This window comes from Mixophyes fleayi, chromosome 2, assembly GCF_038048845.1.
Source record: "Mixophyes fleayi isolate aMixFle1 chromosome 2, aMixFle1.hap1, whole genome shotgun sequence".
NCBI lineage: Eukaryota > Metazoa > Chordata > Amphibia > Anura > Limnodynastidae > Mixophyes > Mixophyes fleayi.
The window spans coordinates 115,815,089-115,821,698 of record NC_134403.1 but is presented as its reverse complement, the minus strand read 5'-3'; the positions used below and the strand labels follow the sequence as shown (position 1 = coordinate 115,821,698).

Genomic DNA, 6,610 nt, shown 5'->3' with positions numbered 1-6,610 from the left:
TTCCAAAGCAACTTGTGGAAATATTAGATGTAAAGTAAGACTATGGCATATTGTACCTGTTACTTAGTCTTGCACACCTGGGATGCAAACTAGGGCCCATTGCCAGGGCCACCATCAGGGTACAGTGATAAAGGTGTAAGGGGCCTGGATCTACCAGGGGCACAGAGTCACACATGATTCGGGTCATCCCAACGTGGCGGACTTATGTGCGGTCTGTCACTGCATACTGCTTAGAACGCACAATGAAAGTCTACAAAGCCCAGCATTCATTGCTGCAGATTTGGCCTGAAGAGGACTGCAGGAGTTCATTTGTTCAGCCCCAGAAAGGAAGAGAAGAGGCAGAGCATACAGCTTCTGCAAAGGAAGAGGCTTAAAAATCCATGCAAGCCAGATAAGTACCATCAGTCTACAAAATAAGGCTTATAGCACAAATCCACTGGCTGCAAGTTAGCAGAGAGTATTGATCGTCTGTTCACTTAAATTGGACTGAAATTTATTAGCCATCCTTACAATAAGGACAAATAACAATTAGATGAGGCAATACACATAAGTAGCACAGGTGAGTGTGAGTAATGCTGTGGGGACAAAAAAAAACATGACAAGACGTACGAGGGAGTCAGACAGTAGACAGACGTGGGACAATAGGTAGAGAGGACCCTGCCTGCGAGAGCTTACATTCTATATATATATATATATATATATATATATATAGACAGTATATACACCCATATTGTTGTAATAAATATATAGTGCCCCCATGCTGAGTTCATTTGCAAAGTATGCTTTTTTTTTAAGATCCCATTGCATTATATCGGACCAAGACAGGATGAAGATGCCAGGTAGCTATTAATTATGGGTGCTCTTTTATCATTTATTTTTTAGTCCTGGACAATTTTTAAAACAACTTTTAATGCCACTTACTTAGAGGGAGAGAAAGAGAGAGAGAGAGAGAGAGAGAGAGAGAGAGAGAGAGAGAGAGAGAGAGCGATAGAGAGAGAGCTGCATATGTGCAAAATGACAAACATAACAGAGGAACCAATAATTTGATGCAATTAATAATCTAGTTGCACCTTTGTATGATAGCTGATGAATATTTCAAACTCAGTGGTTCTTGGCCAATAGATAACTGATGAAAACATCACCGGGGATTCATTTCCAAGTGATGTGAAACTGCAGACACGCATCAGTGAAATGAACAGAACGGTGTATGGTCGGTCAGTAAACTAAAACACAGAGACCACAGCTGGAATTAGTAAGGTTAGAGGTGAATCAGATGTGTAATGATGTGTGTATTTCTGGCTTAATTGAAACAATCTTTTCTGAAGGGTGTTAGTGTTGGACCTTGTGATCTAATACTGTATGTGTCCTGTAAGCTGTAAAAAATGTGATACAAGAGGTGATTCCATGTTGTTTAATGCATTATAGAATTATTACACAATTAGTGCTGGGACAAATATATTGAATTGAATATTTTAGTGAGAGTCATTCACCATAGTGAGGTTGACTTGATGTGTGATGATGCCAAATGCTGTTTGATAACAGTAGCAGAAGGTTTGTTGTTGCTATTTATTTTCTAAAAACTGCATTTACTGCAGAGGTGGTTATTGGATGATTTTTGCTGCTGAGCCCTGAAACTAACTTTAGTCTTTAGTCTTCACAAGGCATTACAAATGCTCCACTTAAGCTTCAACTTCAAATAGTGTAAATCTTCTATCTATTACCAATATCTATCTATAATGTAATGCAATGGGTATTCATCCTATAATAATGAAAACTCAGGGACCTGAGACATTAAAAATATTTCATGGAAAAAAAGCAAATTGGCTCTCGTGACATGAGCAAGAATTGTAAAGGATATTTATTTCATGATGGGAGCAGCATTTCAAGACCACTGTGGGCTTGAAGAAGTTTCCTTTGCATCAGTGGAGGTCTTCTCTGATTCTGGCTGTGATCCTACCACTAGGTGACGTCATAGTGCATCGTCTTGTCTTGTAGAAAGTCAGGATAAAAAGCATCATCTTTAGTTTTATGGAGACTCTTGTATGGTAGGCATGGGTCACTATGCAAATCAGATTCACTAAATGAAATAAAAAAACAACAAAAGTCAGCAGATTAATATGCAGTTTGCTTATTACCATGTGAATTTATAACCCTTAAATGAGATCCCATTCTGTTTTAATTGTAAGTTAAATGATGCCACAATATTAAATTTTTAAACATGTTTTCTTAAACAGTGGACTAACAGATCATTGGGATATGTGATACTGGGCAGTTGGTTGCTGGTTAGTTTGGCACAAATTTGATATATACCTTCTATGATCATTCCAATTAATAAAATAGGATTTGTGTCCAACTAGAAATATCCTTAAGCGGTCTGCTATTGAGGGCTTGAGGATCAGACTTGTGAAACATTTGAGCATCGCAAGTGCATGTTTAGTAGGTGTAATGGAGTAATAAGTGTCTGAGAACAAGAATAACTGAAATTTCACCATGATAAGTTTATGTTCTTGTAGGTATTGTCTTAAGTACATGTATGTTCAGTCACCCATAGAGAGTTGTAGTACACCTTCCTGGGAATAAACACAATATAAGTTTAAAAAAAACTAGCCAATCACAGCGAGGGGCAAACCTCTTGACTGTAACTAGTCATGTGAAAGTAACTTTTGGAAAATTTGACCAACTTTGCATTTTTTCCTATTTTTGCTTTTTTTCCTCTATATAATACGCATAAACACTATATTTATTACAATATTCTACCAAAAGAATACTATGTGTTGAAGAAAATGCAACTTAAGCAGTTAATAATATATATTTAAAAAAAAATACTTAGTATAAAAAACAACTCATAGATATGAACGGGTTAAGGAGACATTTTATAGCAGACCATTTTAAGACACATTGATATCTAGCTGTCTTGCAAAACACAGCAAAAGATTACAAACCAATAACTGGAATATACATAGAACATTACCCAGCAAAATAGTTATTAAACTTTGAGCTGGGTTCTCCCAGATGCTCTTCTTGCTGAGTTATGAGATTTCAGACCTTGATAGATGATACTACATTTAATGTTCTTTTTTTTTTACTCTATGTATATTTTTGAAATGTCTTGGGAGCCATTGTATGACAGCAATATAGTGAATAAAAAAGTGCAAACACTGGCTTTCTAAAGCAATATAATACACAAAAAAAAAAATGTCACAAAGATGTTTGATGCTCTGAAGTGTTTGAAGTAAATGAAGAATTGATTTTATTTGACAATTTAGTTTTGCGTTTAACATCTATTTACCTAGATTCAGTCTATTTCAGATTTGGCATTACATAGTTGTTTAGGTTTAAAATATACTATATGGGCCTGATCCATTGAAGAAAGGAAAGCAAAAAAAGGAGTAACTTTGCACCTTAGCAAAACCATGTTGCTTTGGAGGGGGAGGGAAATTTAAAATGTGGGGACAGATTTATAATTGGGTAAGGGCATGTCCTAGAACAAGTTTAAATTTTAGTGTAAAAATAAAGCTATCATGTATTTGTGTGCTACATGAAAAATCAGACAGTATTTAACTTGTTTGCAAAATAATAAACTCATTTGCACCCCTTGCATTGTAACATGGTTTGTCCAGGATAATTGTACCCCTATTTTTACCTTACTTTCCTTAATGAATCAGGCCCCATGCAGTGGCACACACAGGGGGCGGTTTCTGTCTCCAAAACCCCCCCTCTGCTAACTAAGTGCCCACCATAGTGGCACTGTCCTATACAGCAGCCGCGGTGCTGTCAAAGAAGCGTCCACGGCGGTGCTGTATTGTATACAGCACCGGATGCGCAGCAGCTCTCGAGTGGGGTTTTTTTTGTTTTGTTTTTTGGGGTCAGGGGGGGAAACTCCCCTCCCCTGACAATCCTGCGTGCGCCCCTGCCATGTGTCCATTACATTCTATCTTGCATCCTGAAAAACACCAGTTTATCCAGAAGAATAATAAAAGCCTTATAAAGAATAATCCATTTTGCCTTAAGAGAGTCAACATTTCTGACCCTATATTGGCAATCAGACAATTCCCTGAATCAACATAATATATTGATTGTTAATAACAGTAGCCCTGTATATTCTGTTTTGTTAGAAAAATGTCTAATAGTTTCTTAAATGTATGTAGAGTACCTGTCAGTGCCAGTGTTGGTGGGAGCACATTCTAGAGTTCCCGGTCCGTATGGTAAAGAACTCATTTTGCTGATGGAATATATATTTATTTTTCCAGCCACAAGGAGTAGTTTCATGTTCACTGTAGGTGTCTAAAAGTTGAAAAGGTTTCCATAGAATGTTCAGTATGAATCATTAGCTACCCGTATACCACCCTTAAAAAGTTCTTAAACATCTTGTTTGATACCATTTTAATAAAATACAATAGACTTTGAAGATATTTGGTAACACTTTTACCATGTGTTTAAGTTGCCTCTGATACCACACACAGGGTACATATACATGTCTACACAACTGTCTTTCCTAATGTATCTTAGAATGTCACTTATGAATCTACTTTGTGTCATTTTGATACATTAATTACTGATGTATATGTATTTGATTATACAGCAATATTCCTGCACTTAATAAGCATGTAACATCATTATCTTATTCTATTCAAATGGGAACTGACACACACTAAAATCTTTCCAAGAGCATTGTGGCATAAGGAATCTTCAAGAATTAATGAATGAAAATACTAATGAAGGTAATCATCTCATTAGCAATACACAAATTGCTTCAGGAAAGTATAGGATTCCTATGAGATCAAGCTCTGACTTCTATTGAAGTAATACCAGTGGGAATAGTTAGGATCTTTTCCAAAAATTAAAAGGTGACAATTTTATTTAGATTAATCAGGATAATTTAAGTCTGATTATTTCCAAAATTTGTATTTTAAATAGGCAATGGCTTCACACTATGGCTGTTAGTCAAATAACAGTCTGTCTTGTTGACATGTTGAGATAAAATGTAAAATGAAGCTATTTTCACATAGCAGACTGTCCAAGCATCATTCTCCCCTGCTCTGATGAGGCTCCTGCTCTACTCTTCTGCAAGTCTTTAGGAGGGTAATCTGGCATAGCCAGGCCCCCTCGTCTCTGGCCCCTTAGCAGCTGCACCCCCCGCTGTGGTAGTAGTATTGTCACTGGTCGCCAAGATAGGCGTCAGGAACCTGTGCAGTTCTGTACTTATTGCTGTTGGTGCCACTATTCTGCAGATGTGGTAGCATTCTATGACCAGCAGGTGTCAGCAGCATGTATGGGATGCTCACCATTCTCTTACTTGGTTGTACCTGTTCACAAGGTGTTCCTATTGCCATTGTCGGGAATAGTTAAATTACCTGTACAAGAGGCAGGGGCTGACTGGGCTGGGGGGCAGGGGGACATCTGCCCCTTGGGCCGCTCCGTTAGTGGACTACCTTGGGCTGGGCCACTAAACCACCTGCATTTTTTTCCCTTTAAATTAGGCTGCTGAGTCGAGTCTTGCCCCCGCGGGCTAAAATTTGCCAGCCCTCCTCTGACAAGAGGCACGCTTACATAATCATTAGCTGTTTTCCAAGTACAATTTATTAGTGCTGGGGATTTCTGCATTTCCAGCTTTGTTCAGGATCGTAATTTGTGAACGTTAATCCTTCTGGCTGGTAATTTTGGACTTTGTCTAAAATCTTTGCAGTATTCTTGAATACACTGCAAAATCTCAGTAAGGTTTCTTTCCTGCACATATATTAATGATATTTCATAACGTAATTAAATTCTCTACCTTGTATGTCCCCATTTTAAGTATGTCCTATTTTCCCAACTCATGGCTCATGGCTGTGAGATAAACTTGTGCATAAACTGAATTATCAACGAATAAAGTGATAAAAAATAATCTTCAGATTATATAATTTTTTAGAAGCAAAGAGATATTTTGTAATATAATTCCAACATTTTAATACACCTTTATCTTTCTATATTCACTCATCTTCTGTACACTTATTTTTAACATATTTCGCCAATTAGAAACGCTTGTGTGGATGGTAATAAATGTAATTCATTTTAAAGGATTGCTAATAAGGAATAATGATTTTAATATGGTCTCACAATTATTAGTGGAGAACTAAAAAGTGCCCCCATTACGAGAGAACTTTCCCTTTTCTTCTGTTTTCCCAACTGTATGGTGCTCCAGAGCACTGTGGTGCCCTACAAGTCTACGATAATAATAATAATAATAATAATAATAATAATAATAATAATCTACTATATAAATGCCTAGTGGCGTGTGTGAAAAAAAAAAACAAGCTGCAGCGCCACCTACTGGGCAGAGTTATACACTGACCTATATATTTCTTGAAGGAGAAGTGACAGTTGGGAGTGGTTGGTGATTGCCAGGGGTGACAGTGGGGAGTTTTTAACACCTTAAGTAGCTTGATGAAGGATGTGGCGATGAAGATGAAGGATGAGGTGATGGAGAAAAATGATGAGGTGGTGACATGTGGAAAAAACCACGTTAAAAAAGGGCGCTTGCATCGGGAAGTAACGCTCTTCCCCTGAGGAGGCCTGGGCTAGGCCCAAATGCATGATAAGAACCTTTTTAACACCTTAAGTAGCTTGATTT

At 37.5% G+C, this 6,610-nt stretch overlaps 1 long non-coding RNA gene across 2 annotated transcripts in view; it reads right to left on the bottom strand.

Moving 5' to 3' along the window:
* Positions 1–1,856: 1,856 nt before the first annotated feature.
* The window catches only part of LOC142140204 (uncharacterized), a 272,251-nt gene continuing 267,497 nt past the window's right edge, over positions 1,857–6,610 (bottom strand). For both annotated transcript variants that reach the window (XR_012688332.1, XR_012688333.1), the window contains one exon: positions 1,857–2,077. This is a non-coding gene — a long non-coding RNA (uncharacterized LOC142140204). The remainder of the gene's footprint in view (positions 2,078–6,610) is intronic.